This window comes from Callithrix jacchus, chromosome 9 (genome assembly GCF_049354715.1).
Source record: "Callithrix jacchus isolate 240 chromosome 9, calJac240_pri, whole genome shotgun sequence".
NCBI lineage: Eukaryota > Metazoa > Chordata > Mammalia > Primates > Cebidae > Callithrix > Callithrix jacchus.
In genome coordinates this window covers 38,191,863-38,207,103 of record NC_133510.1, presented here as the reverse complement: position 1 = coordinate 38,207,103, position 15,241 = coordinate 38,191,863, and positions in this window count along the sequence as shown.

Here is a 15,241-nt window from a genome sequence, read left to right as displayed (position 1 = left end):
TTTTCAGCCTCTTTTTCACGGGTTTTTCCTCATCTTTGTGGATTTATTTACCTTTGGTCTTTGTTGTTGGTGACCTTCGGATGTGGTTTATGTGTAGATGTCCTCTTTGTTGATGTTGATGCTATTCATTTCTGTTTGTTAGTTTTCCTTCTAACAGTCAGGCCCCACTGCTGCAGGTCTGCTGGAGGCACACTCCAGACACTATTTTCCTGGGTATCACCAGTGGAGGCTGCAGAACAGCATAGATTGCTGCCTGTTCCTTCCCCTGGAAACTTCATCCCAGAGAGGCACATGCTAGCTGCCAGCCAGGGCTCTCCTGTATGAGGTGTCTGTCAACCCCTTCTGGAAAGTGTCTCCTGGTCAGGAGGCACAGGGGTCAGGGGCCCACTTCAGGGGGTAATGTGTCCCTTAGCAGAGCTTGAGAGCTGTGCTGGGAGACCTGCTGCTCTCTTTAGAACCAGCAGGCAGGAATCTTTAAACCTGCTGAAGCTGCACCCACAGCCCCCTCTTGCCCCAGGTTCTCTGTCCCAGGGAGATGGCAGTTTTATTTATAAGCCACTGACTGGGCTGCTGCCTTTCTTTCAGAGATGCCCTGCCCAGAGAGGAGGAATCTAGAGAGGCAGTCTGGCTACAGTAGCTTTGCCAAGCTGCAAGCTGCACTGGGCTCCACACAGTTCAAACTTCCCAGCAGCTTTGTTTTTAACTGTGAGGAAAAAGCTGCCTACTCAAGCCTCATTGATGGTGGATACCCCTCTCTCCACCAAGCTCAGGCATCCCAGGTTGATGTCAGGGTACTTTGCTGGCAACAAGAATTTCAAACCAGCGGGTCTTAGCTTGCTGGGCTCTGTGGGGGTGGGTTCCACTGAGCTAGGTTACTTGGCTCCCTGGCTACAGCCCCTTTCCAGGGGAGTAAACAGTTCTGTCTCACTGGTGTTCCTGGTGCCACAGGGGTATGAAAAGACTTCTGCAGCTAGCTTGATGTCTCCCCAAATGGCTGCCCAGTTTTGTGCTTGAAACCCAGAGCCCTAATGGCATTGGTACCTGAGGGAATCTTCTGGTCTGGCAGGTTGAGAAGACCATGGGAAAAGTGTAGTATCTGGGCCTGAATGCACCATCCCTCAAGCATAGTCCCTCATGGCTTCCTTTGGCTAGGAGAGGGAGTGCGCTGACCCCTTGTGGTTCCTGGGTGAGTCAACACCCCACCTTGCTTCGGCTCACCCTCTGCGGACTGCACCCACTGTCTAACCAGCCCCAATGAGATAAGCCGGGTATCTCAGTTGGAAATACAGAAACCACTTGCCTTCTGCATTGATCTTGCTGGGAGCTGCAGACCAGAGCTCTTCCTATTCAGACATCTTGCCGGGGAATCCTCATCTATATTTATATCTATAGCTAGACAGATGAGAGGGGATTTGTTAGCGTAATCAGGTCATGTGATTATGGAAGCTGAGAAGTCTCATGACAATCCATCTGCCAGCTGGAGACCCTGGCTGGTAGCATGGCTCGGTGAAGTTCAAAAGCCTCAGAACCAGGGATACCAATGGTGTAATTCTGAGTCCAAGGCCAAAGGCTTGAGAACATAAAGGGTGTAATTCCTGGAGTCCAAAGGCTGGAGGGCCTATAGTTTTGATGTCCAATGACGAGAGAGAGAGAGAGAGAGAGAGAGAGAGAGAGAGAGAGAGAGAGAGAGAGAGAGAGAGAGAGCGCGAGCTCTGTGAGCAAGACAGATAGGAAATCATCTTTTTTGTTTTTTTGTCTTTTATAATTCCGTTGGAGTCCACAGCTGGTTGGATGGTGCTGGTGCTCATTAAAGGCAGATCTTCCTCACTTAGTCCATTGAATGACTGGTCAGTCTCCTCTGGAAACACCCTTGCAGATACACTCAGAAGTAATGCTGCACCAGTTTTCTGGTATAAACCCAGTCGAGTTGACACCTAAAATAACTATCACATCTCAATTAAGAAAGTGAATAGGCAAGACACAAACTTGAGGGCTTTTTAGAAAATATAATACATACATTTGACATATGATTTTATCCAGAATATTTGAAGAACTCTTAAAAATCAATAATAGAACATCCAATTTAAAATGAAAAGGTTTGAACAGATACTTCACAAAAGATAGAAAATGGATGCTAAGCACACAAGACATATCACAATGTAGTTGTTTTTTTAAATCACGAACATTCAAATTAAAATCACGATGAGATATTACCACAAAGCTCCTGGAATGACTAAAATCAAAAATGTTGACAACAGGTCAGGTGTGGTGGCTCATGCCTGTAATCCCAACACTTTGGGAGGCCGAGGTGGGCAGACCAAGAGGTCAGGAGATGGAGACCATCCTGGCTGAAACCCTGCCTCTATGAAAAATACAAAAAAATTAGCTGGGCATGGTGGCAGGTGCTGATGGTCCCAGTTACTCAGGAGGCTGAGGAAAGAGAATCTCTAGAGCCTAGGAGGTGGAGGTTGCAGTGAGCTGACATTGCACCACTGCAATCCAGCACTCCAGCCTGGGCAACAGAAGAAGACTCCATCTCATTAAAAAAATAAAAAAAAAAGACAACACTAACTTGTGGCTGAAACTCTCATATATTGCTGATGGGAGTGTAAAATGATACAATTATTTTGGAAAATAGTTGGAATGTTTTTAAATAAAATTAATCATACTTACCCTATTATGGCCCAGCAATTACAATCCTAGGCATTGATCCAAGAGAAATGAAAACAATCTGTATCAAGACTTTCCAAGAATGTTCACTGCAGCTTTATTCATAGTAGCCAAAAACTATTTAATCCACATGTCCATCAAGAGAGGAATGGATAATTTGTGGTATATTCATACATGGGACTGCTACAAAAAAAAAAAGAATAAAATGCTGGCAAATAATGCAGATTAATTTTTATACTTTGGCGTGAAAGAAGACATGAAAGAATATTTACAGTCAATTCCTTGCATATGATGTTCTGGAACAGACAGATCTATTTGGAAAGAAGTCAGAAAATTGTCACCTCAGAATGCTGGTGTGTGAGCTGGGATTAACTCAAATGAGGCACTCAGCAGATTTTTGAGGTTTTTAAAAGAATCTGCACTTTAATAGGTATATGGATTACATAGGTGTATATATATTTGTTATATTTTCTAGACATCAGAAGATTCATGCTAGAACAAACTAAGGATTACGAGTAAAGTTTTTTTGTCATGAAGCTATTAGTAAACATTAAAGAGTTCTGTAGAAGAGCAAACAATCATATAAATAAATAAGCACTTCTTATAATAGTAGCTTGTAATATTGTTATATAAATATAGCTCAATTAAAAAATAGCTCTAGCTATAGTCTGTAAGTTTCATGCCAAGCTTCACATATTTATATAGAATCCATCAAAGTTTTGATGGTTTTCCTTATTTTCCTTATTAATTTCCATAAAATCTCTTACTCATCTTACATACACAATTTACATGTCACCAAACCAACAGAAATAAACTGATTAGCACTGAAATATTGCTCAGAATGTACTCAGTTTTAGCATGCTTTAAATTTTTGTTTATATTTAGTAATGACTTTTCCCCCTTTTGAAATTACTTCCCTGCATGCATTTTAAAACTCTGATTCCCGAACTATGAAAAGGAGTGTCATCTGTGGATCTGATTGAAAATTATTTGCTAAATTCTTAGCAAGATTTATTAAGTATTTATGGGTGTTTTTCCAAAGAATCACATTTTTTAAAAACAAGCTCTTTTTGGTGGTTCGAATTTATCATAATAGAAAATCTTATCTTCTAGACTAAAGGTTTTTGGTCCTGATTGTGCATTAGAATTATCCAGGTAGCTTTAAAACATAGTAGTCCCTCTTCACCTGGGAGAGATACTTTCTAAGATTCCTAATGGGTGCCTGAAATCTCAGACAGCCCCAAACCCCTATAGATCTTATGTTTTCTTCTTTACATAAGTACCTGTGATAAAGTTTAATTTACAAATTAGGTATAGTAAGAAATTCATGACAATAACTAATAACAAAATAGAACAATGATAACACTATGCCAGCATTGCTACTCTTGCTTTTGTGCTTTTTAAGTAAAATAAGGGTTACTTAAGCACAAGCCTGTGATACTACCACAGTTGATCTGATAACCGAGATGGCGACTAAGTGACTGAGGGGCCGGCACATGCTACTTACAACAGTGCACAACTTAAAACTCATGAATTGTTTATTCTGAAAATTTCTAATTTGATGTTTTTGAACACTGGTTGACCATGGGTAACTGAAACTGCAGAAAAAAAAAAAACAAAACTGTGGCTAGTAGGACTATTATAAGAAATGAATTTTGTGAATACTGTTCATTAGCTGTCTTGCATCGAGTCAGGCCTATTCATAATGATTTACTTTTCTTCTTATAATACTCGAATTTTTGTTTTTCTAGGAACAACATATACACTCTTCCATCAAAGAGAAAACTTAAAGCCAGGCATGGTGAGACCTTCCTGTAGTCCCTTAGAACACTGAGGCAGAAGGGTTGCTTCAGCCCAAAAATTCAAAGATAGCCTGGGCAACATAACAAGACCCCTAGCTCTCTCTTAAGAAAGTAAGCTTAAAATGCAAATTTTCCATAAAGAGAAAAGTTTTATTTCCTGAGTGGTACCATTAAGTGCTTAAAGGGAAAAGGGAAGAATCACCCAGGTGGACTGGTATAGCGGGGAATGTGCAGGGTTCCTGAAATGCTGAATACAGAATTTTTCCCCTAATAATTTTGTCATAAACTAGACTGTTCTGCAGGGAAGAAAACACTACTGAACTCAAATTGTTGTTACAGGACAGAGAGAAGACAAAATGCCTTCTGGGAGTTTATTATCTAGTAGATATATGGACTCTGTTACTGGCCATTAACTTTTCTTGAACATCTGCAAAACTTGTCTCCATAATACACAGAGCTTTTTTTTTTTTTTTTTTTTTTTTTACAAAGGTTGATTCTGACTTCTTTAACTTGTACTCCAGAAAGTCATTTAAATTCTGAAAAAGTAAAAGAACTTTAACAACAGAATTATCTGGATAATATTTAACGAGAGAACTGAGGGAGATGTATTTTATGTTTAGTGCCTGACTGAGTACAAATCTTTCCATTCTACCAATCAAAGTGATACTTGTTCCTGATTTGAACAAGGCTTGGGAACGTATAAAACATAAAATAATGCCTGAGTTTAGTTTAGGGTTAAAAATTGAATTATAAACCAAACTAAGATTTACTAATGTCCAACCAATGCCATCACTGCTGCCATTTGTATCTGTGTTCTCCAAAGGGATATGTGGTAAAACTGTTAGAACTTTTATTTATATTTATGTTTTTCTCAAGAAGAAAGTATACTTTACTAATAATGAATTGATAGTAGTGAATGTATAATATGATTAATATATAAAATTTATTAAAATAAATATTTAAAATAAATGTACAAACATTTATTTTATACATTTATTATTATATTAATAATATATAAATGTATAAACATTCCCCCATACAGGCTGAATGTTTAAAAAGTTATTACTGATGGGATACATGATTAAAATTTTAGTGATTTAAATTATTTTGAAAAATAGTGAGTTATATGTCAGGACATAAATGGTTTATGTACTGCTGTCTTTTGAAGATGACAGTTCTGACCTGGAGGGAATGGGAGCAGTCTAAAAAGAGTCATTGATGATGTGCTCTCTTTCCTCACCTGGAACATAAATGCTTTGTAGTCATAGCCATTTGGGTAGCATCTGTTTCACCTGTGGTTTGAAGTTTCTGTTCATAGACAGTTGATCTGTATTCACAGAAGGGAGTCTCAGAATGTCACAGGTGAAAGGCACCTTAGAGATTTGTTCTACCTCCTTATTTTAAAGATGGATTAATATGAACCAAAGGCAGAGGTAATAAAAATGTGCATTTAAAATAATTCAGTTAAGAAAAGAAGAGACACCTTTTTTATTATAGGAGTCCAAGGAGAAGAGAGAGAAAGAAAGGGGCAGAAAGTTTACTTAACGAAATAATGCTGAAAACCTCCCAAATCTAGGATGAGATATGGACTTGTCGGAGCTTGAACTTTAATGATCTCCACTTAGGTTTAATTAAAAGAGGACTTTACTAAAATATATTACAATCAAACTGTCAAAAATTAATGACAGAGAATTATGAAAACATCAAGGAAAAGGGAAGCTCTTCACATACAACAGTGATAAGGTTAGCAGCGAATTTCTTAGGAGAAACTTTGCAGACAAGGAGACGCTGAGATGATACATTCAAAGTGCTGAAAGAAAAGAAAAAAAACTGCCAACCAAGAATACTTAACCTTGTAAAGTCTTTCAGAAATGAATGAGAGATAGAATTTCCAGGAAAAACAAAAATTCATGAAGTTAATCACCAGCAAACTTGTTATAATAAATGCTAAATGGAGTCCTTCAATTTGGAAGAAAAGGATATTATTAGTAACATAAAAACTCATGACAGTATAAAATTCACTGGTGAAAGTAATTATTTGGTTAAATTCAGAATACTTTAGCACTGTATAGGTGGTGTGTGCATTACTTATAATTCTAGTATAATGATTAAAAGACAAAACTATTAAAAATAAGTATAGCTACAATAATTTGTTAAGTAATACACAATATGAGTAGATATAAATTGACACAAGAACATAAAAAGGAAAGGAATGTCGATTTTTTAAAATGCAATCAAAGTTAAGTTGTTATCAGCTTAAGATAGTCTATTATAACTACAAGCTGCTTTATGTAAGCTTTATGGTAACAAAAAAGCAACTATCAATAGTATATACATGAAAGATTAAAAAAAGGTAATCACAGGATACCACCACAAAAAAACATAAAATTGCAAAAGATGATGGCAAGAGAGGAGGAAAGAAATAAATGACTTAACAGCCAGAAAAACAATTAAAAATGTCAAGAACAAGTCTCAACTTATTAATAATTACTTTAAATATAAGTGGATTAAATTCTCCAGTCAAAGCCAGGAGTGATGTAACAGATGAAAAAAAGACCAAATTATATGCTGTCTTCAAGAGATTCACTTTGGCTTTAAAGATACACATAACCAGAAAGTGAAAGGATAGAAAAAGATATTCCATGCAAATGAAAACCAAAGAAAGAAGAGGTAGTTATACTAATATTAGACAAAATAGACTGTAAGTCAAAAACTGTAAAATGAGACAAAGAAAGCCATTATATAAATATAAAAGGGCCAATTACATAATCATTATACATAGATATGCACCCAATACCACAGTGCTTAAATATATGAAGCAATTATTAACAGATCTGAAGGGAGAGAGAGATTCTAATATAATAATAGTAAGGGAATTTAGATAATCTGCTTTCAACAATGGATGGATAGGTCCTCCAGGCACAAAATCAATAAGAAAATATTGGACTTAAACTATCATTTACACCAAATGGATCTAACAGATATATACAGTACAGTCTAAGCAGCAAAATGCACATTATTTTTATTTTTATTTTTTGGTGGTGCATAGTAGATACATATATTTATGGGTTATATGAGATATTTTGGTATAGGCATATAATACGTACTTATTACATCAGGGTAAATGAGGTATTCATTACCTCAAGCGTTTATCCTTGTGTTACAAACAATCCAAGTATACTCTTTTACTTATTTTAAGACTTTCCAATTGAAACCACAGAAATAGAAAGGATCATTAAGAGACTACTATGAAAGGTTATATTCCAGAAATTTGTTAAAATGGATAAATTTCTGGAAACATACAACCTCCAACACCAAAATGCAGAAGAAATAAAACCTGAATAGACCAATAATGAATAAGGAGATTGAAGCAGTAATAAAAAGTCTCCCTTTAAAAAGAAAAAAAAAAAAGCCAAGAACATGATAGATTGCTGAATTTTACCAAACGTTAGAAGAAGGACTATTAACAATTCAAATTTTTCAAAACATCAAAAGGAGGAAATATTTTCAGACTCATTTTATAAGGCCAAGACTACCATGGTAGAAAAGCCAGACAAGCACAACTTTTAGAAAGAAAATTACAGGATGATATTATTGGTGAATACAGATGAAAAAATTTTCAATAAAATATTAGCAAACTAAATTAAACAGCATATTAAAAGGATCATTAAATACTGTGTGCAGTGTGATGGTATTTCAAATAGTAAAGGACTGAAGTAATAATAAGAAGCATGCCTGTCCTCAACAAATTTTCTCCTCGGATCTGAAATGACAGGACAGTTTAGTATTAGTCTCAATACTAATTAATATTAGTCTCAGTTTAGTATTGGTTAAATTAGTATTAAATTTAACTATTCTATTGAGATATTTTTCATTACTTTATATAATAATCTGTAAGAATTTTAAAAATATTAAAAATCTTATCAGGTCTGTAATTTATGATACATTTTGTTCTGGTTAAAAAAACCCTAAATTTATAATTTTTGTTATAGGGATTTCAGATTTTTATGGAGTCAAGTCTTTATGCTCTGTTGGTTTGTATAATGCTTAGAAAGGTTTCCTCACTTAAATATTACAGACAGTTTTCTGTGTTTCCTTCCAGTATTTTGTTTTATTTTTGTGTTCAAATTTTAACCTGCATATAAAAAATCATGTAATGGATGATAATGCATAGGTTTATTTTAGAAAAAGGTAATGATGGGTTGTTAAATATGTTTCTTTCTAATTACATTATTTACCATAAGATTAAACAATTGATCTTGAATTTAAAATGCCATTTGTTTTAACTCAAAATTGTGAGACATAATTATATTAAATTCTGTCTGTTTATTCTAGCATCTCATAAAAATTTCAGTCAGAACAAAAAGTTAATAAACCACACAATAAATATAAAAAATATTTAAATGATATATCAATATAACAAAAGTTCTCTTGGAATTTCAAAGAAAAATCAGTAAGACTATCTATCTACCAATAAGTGAATTTGATTCATGTTTTAAATTTAACTATTATTTTAGGTTCAGGGGTACATATGCAGACTTATTATGTAAGTAAACTTGTGTCATGAGAGTTTGTTGTGCTGATTATTTCATCATCTAGGTCTTACCCCTAGTACCCCTTAGTTGTTTTTCTGATTCTCTCCCTCCACTCAGCTTACACCCTCTGATAGGCACCAGTATGTGTTGTTACCCTCTACGTGTTCATGTACTCTCACCATTTAGCTCTCACTTATAAGTGAGAACGTGCAGTATTTGTTTGTCTGTTCCTGCATTAGTTTGTGGAGAAAAAGCAACACTTACACATTGTTGGAGGGAGTGTAAATTAGTTCAACCATTGTGGAAGACAGTGTGGCAATTCCTCAAAGACCTAGAAACTGAAATATTAATATCTTCTACCCAGCAATCCCATTACAGGATATATACCCAGAGGGATATAAATTGTTCTAATATAAAAATACATAACTACTCCTGGTCTTTTTATGGTTGGTAGGCTATTTATTACTGCCTCATTTTCAGAGTTCATTATTTCAATTTCAGAGCTATTCAGGGATGTGCCTTGGGGTTGCTCTTCTTGAGGAATATCTTCATGGTGTTCTCTGTATTTCCTGGATTTGAATGTTGGCCTGCCTTGCTAGGTTGGGGAGGTTCTCCTGGATAATATCCTGAAGAGTATTTTCCAACTTGGTTTCATTCTCCCTGACACATTCAGGTACACTGATCAAACATAGATTAGGTCTTTTCACATAATTCCATGTTTCTTGGAGAGCTTGTTAATTTCTTTTTACTTTCTTTTCTCTCTTGCCTTCTCATTTTATTTCACTGAGTTGATCTTCAATCTCTGATATCCTTTCTCCTGCTTGATCAACTTGGCTATCGAAACTTGTGTATGCTTCACGAAGTTCTTGTGCTGTGTTTTTAAGCTCCAACAAGTTGCTTATATTCTTCTCTATGTTGGTTTATTCTAGTTAGCATTTCATCTAACGTTTTGTCAAGGCTTTTAGCTTCTTCGCATTGGGTTAGAACCTGTTCTTTAGCTCAGACAAGTTCGTTATTACTCACCTTCTGAAGCCTGCTTCTGTCAATTAATTCATCAAACTCATTCTCCATGCAGTTTTGTTCCCTTTCTGGTAAGGAGATGTGATCCACTGGAGGAGAAGAGGTGCTCTGGTGTTTGGTGATTTCATCCTTTTTGCGCTGGTTTCTTCCATCTTCATGGATTTATCTACCTTTGGTCTTTGAAGCTGGTGACTTTTGGATGGGGTCTCTGAGTGGATGTCCTTTCTGTTGATGTTGAAGCTATTTCTTTCTGTTTTAAAGTTTTTCTCCTAACAGTCAGGAGCCTCTGCTGCAGGTCTGCTGGAGTTTGCTTTAGGTCCACTCCAGACCCTGCTTGCCTGAGAATCACCCACAGAGGATGTAGAACAGCAAGGATTGCTGCTTGTCCTTTCTCTGGTAGCTTCATCCCAGAAAGTGACCCTCTAGATGTCAGCCAGAGCTCTCCTGTATGAGGTATCTCTGGATATATGGTGGTCGGAGAGCCACTTGAGGAGGCCATCTGTCCCTTTTCAGAGCTCAAGTGCTGTGCTGGGAGCTCCATTGCTCCCTTCAGAGCTGTTAGGGAAGTTTAAGTCTGCTGAAGTGAGACTCACAACCGCCCCTTTTCCCAGGTGCTCTGACCCAGGAAGGTGGGACTTTATTTATAAATTCCTGATGTGCTGCTGCCTTTTTTTAGAGATGTCCTGCCCAGCAAGGAGAATGTCTAGTCACATTCTGCCTACAGAGGTCTTGCTGAGCTGCCACAGTCTCTGCCCATCTGTTGTGTAAACTTTCTTGTAATTTTTTTTTTAGTTAGAACTGCCTCGGTGATGGCAGACACCTCTCCCCCCATCAAGCTCGACTGTATACTCAAGGACTAAGATAAAATTAAAAATAAAAAGAGGCAGATGAGAACAGAGCAGAATAGACAAAAACGTATTGAGGGACTACAACTTTGATTCTCACTTTATCATTATTTATTGGTGTGGTTTATCTAAAAGCATTAATATATATAAAGATTTTGACTTAACATCTCTTCTCAATCTAAAGTTTTATTGTTCACTTATTTTTCTTATTCATTCATTCACTCATTCATTTTGTAATTCAAGCACTGTGCTTATCATGAGGGGTGCCAGGCAGGATGAGGTCATCAGGTTGTTCTTTGTGCAATTTATATTCTAGTCCTTCTTTCCTTTCTGGCCATTAAAAACAATAACAATAGGTGAACACATTGTGAAATAATTTCTGTTGTTTTTATGAGAATATATGAACTGGATGGAAAAGACAAGAACATTCTTAAACTTAGGGAGATTATTGTCCATACTTCTTAAGAATGATAGCTAGGGATCACTGGCCCAGGGCAGACTGCCCACAGCACATCTTCCCCATTTTAATAATCTTCTGTGGCCCCAACATCCTGCGTCTAGTAGCTGTCCTCTTAGTTTTGAAGAGAAAGATAAACTATGAGATATTTCTCTTCCTCTTATGAATTCTAAATAAATGCAACCTGGGTGGACACCTTCCTATCCAAAGGGCATACATTCTGTCACATCCACATATTCACATGTAATGCTTCTATACATTTGCCCCAGTAACAGCAACTTTCTCATAAATTTGTCAAGAAAAGTGAATAAGAAGGTATACAACTCCAACCTGTCACACATCACTATTTCAAGGTAACTGTTCTAGGGAAATGGAAACAATGTTAAGCATCAAAATTTCAGAGTGGAAGACAAGTTAATTAAATTCCATGTCACTAAAGATAATGTTATTAACCATCAAACTGTTTTGTTAGCTGACTTTTAACACAGTTTTAAAGTTGAACTAACTCAATTCTATCAGAGTTTGGGGAAAATTTATGTAAAAGTCAAATCAAGGACAGACAGGCAGGTAGCAACATTCAAATACATGCAAAATATCAAGTGAAGTTGATAACTGAGATTGAATATAGAAATGAACTTAGAATCATAGAATTTTACTGCCAGAAGGGGCTTTAGAGGTAATCTGATTCAATTTTTAGTGAAGCAGGCAAAAGATTCAAAAAACCATCTTTTCCATTAAGAAGACAATTCTACCCCACCCTCATACCCTGCCACCATCACCACAAAAAAAATGTAATTCTTAGTGTATAATTTTATATGTCAGAAATAGAAACAGTGATTGTGGTTAAATAAAATACAGAAAATAGGAAATTTAGTTGCTTAACTCTGCTATATTTTACTCTGCCTTTGTTAGAAAGATATAAGAAATCTTTGGGAGGCTGAGGCAGGTGGATCACGAGGTCAAGAGATTGAGACCATACTGGTTCAACATGGTGAAACCCCGTCTCTACTAAAAATACAAAAAAATTAGCTGGGCGTGGTGGTGCATGCCTGTAGTCCCAGCTTCTTGGGAGGCTGAGGCAGGAGAATTGCTTTAACCCAGGAGGCAGAGGTTGTGGTGAGCAGAGATGGTGCCATTGCACTCCAGCCAGGGTAACAAGAGTGAAACTCCATCTCAAAAAAAAAAAAAAAAAAAAAAGAAAAAAAAAAAGAAAGATATAAGAAATGCTTAACTGTGTGGGCAGAAAGAAACATATTTCTATATTCAGAGAAAGAGTTACAAATAATAACTTTTTTGTTCACAGAAGAAACAAAGCACATGTTCATTTAATAATATTTAACAAAAAAGAAACATAGTGCCTCTGAGAGGTGACCACTGAAACATTTGGTACGTTTTCTTTCACCTTTTTTTTTTCCTACATATCTATTTTATATAGTTGAACTCATACTATTTAAATTCTGCTTAGTATTAAGTTGGGAAGTGCAGGGTATGTGTGAAGCGACAGTCTATGAGAATCGACCATAGGCCACATAGCGTGTCTAACAGGACAGATGATTAGGGCTGGGGTCAGACCACAGAGAACCTCGAACACCGCACCATTGGGGAAACATTGTACGGTATCCTGAGGTATCCCTTAACTTGAGAAGATTGCAACATCTCTTCTGTTCTGACCCTGCTTTCTGAATGCTGACTTGGAGGCAAGGACTCTCTAGGGTCACCTATGCAGCAATCAATTATTAACCAATAAAGAAAGTGGGCTTGTAATATTACTTGTCTGCAGAGCTTGTTATGCAATAGTTCATTCATTTACCCTGGCACAGGTTCCTGCATGATGGACCTGAAGATTATTCAAATAATGTTCTAGAGCAGAACCTCTATTTATTCTAGACTACATAAACTCTGCACTTCCTTTCCTAAGGCAAATACAATAGGAGAGGGTAATGCTGTCATTATTGGAGGCCCGCTCAGTAGCCCAATAAAAACATGTCCTAATTTTCAGCAAATTTTGTTGCTTTCGCAAAGTTCTTCAATGGATCATTTTAAGTTTTTTTTCTCTCATAATCTGGCATATAATAATTCCCTAATAAATGGTTCTACCAAATGCAGAGAGATAATTAAATGATTAATGAAATTAGAATTTTTAAAAGTCGTTACCATAGTTTTGTTTTGATTTCAAAAATAATCAGATTGAAAATTCTAACTGGTCACAATTACAAAACAATATTGTATGCACCATATTCTTTACAAATTTCATTTGTTCCATTAAAGTTGTATTTAGGTGATGTATTTTTTAATACAGATTAATGGCTTCATTTAAAGTTGTTATGGCTTGATCATTGTTTTTGTTATTTGTTTGTTTTGAGACAGGGTCTCACTCTGTCACCTAGGCTGGAGTGCAGTGGCAGAATCTTGGCTCACCACAACCTCCACCTCCCAGGCTCAAGCGATTCTTCCACCTCAGCCTCCCAAGTAGATGGGACCATGGCATGTGCCACCATGACTGGCTAATTTTTCTATTTTTGGTACAGCCAGGGATTCGCCATGTTGCCCAAGCTACTTGAACTCCTGAGCTCAAAAAATTCACCTGCTTTGGCCTTCCAAAGTGCTGGGATTACAGGTGTGAGCCACTGTGCCAGGCCAGCTTAAGCATTTCTTATGCTTCTAAATATATTTGAGTCAACAAACAAAGCATATTTTACTTTCTATTATATTTGTATAAGCACTTTTCGGGAAAAGCCTCAAGCTCTATCCTGACTACCTTCAACAATATGCAGGAAAAAGGCATTCATAGGAGCACTTTTAAGTGAGCAATAGAAGGAAGCTACTTACTGAAATGGAGAGGCTTAAATGAATGTAATGCTGCACAGAAGCTACGGTTACTTAAAGAATAGCATTTTTTTATGGTCCGAGGATACATAATATGTCACATTTTACTGACATTTCAAGTACTTGAGACTTTAAAAATCCACCAACTTTCCTGCATAATCAACTGAGTTTCACTCTTAAGCTGCAGCTAAGTCTATTATTAATGTATATCATATGTATATGCAACAGAATGGCTCTTAATTTGTTTTTTACCTGGTACAGATATATTCCTTGAGTGTTTTGTTGTATATTCTCACATTGGCAACCGACCAATCAATTAAAAAAACCATTACTTGAGCTGTGTTTATTCCAGGGGGGCGGAATTGCTCTAAATCCTTTCTCTAGGGTGTCTTTGAAATCATCTTGCTATAAAATAGCTTTGGTTTGATTCAAAAAATAATTTTAGTTTCAGAAACTGTTAATTGCCAGGAGCCTACCCATGAAAGCAACAAGACTTTCATAGGTGTTAGAACCAAACCACAGGATAAGAGCAAGATTGACATTTAATAGTAACATTTCACAAATACTAATTCTATTTAGTTGTCCTTCTAGGGAGCCATTTATCATTTTATTTTTTAATCCTGGTAAATAGAGGGAGGCTACACACTAGAGACAGATAAAAGCATCAGGAAGCCCAAGTCCAATTGAGAAACTACACTCGTTTCTACATTTTGCATGAAACTTAATTGACAACATTTATCAATGAGAAGAATTATGTTGCAAGTTAGTTTTGATCATTACATGTTGAATCTGTAAGACTTGATAAATTATTCTTTTTTATTTTCATTTGATGCATCACATAACTAGGTTTAATTAAAAGGGCATCATGATTTTGAAGAGTTTTGATTACAGGTATTTTACTCTTTGAAAGAACAGAGTGTGGAGTTAGGAAAAATGAGTGGAAGTTATACAAAGTTGGACTTTTGTCTCAATGTAGAGAAATATCTTCTAACAATTACAGTTATTAAGAAAAGGAATAGACTGACTTGTAAGGAGTAAATTTCCTGAGTTTGGAAATGCCAATCAATGACTGGATGAACACTTACC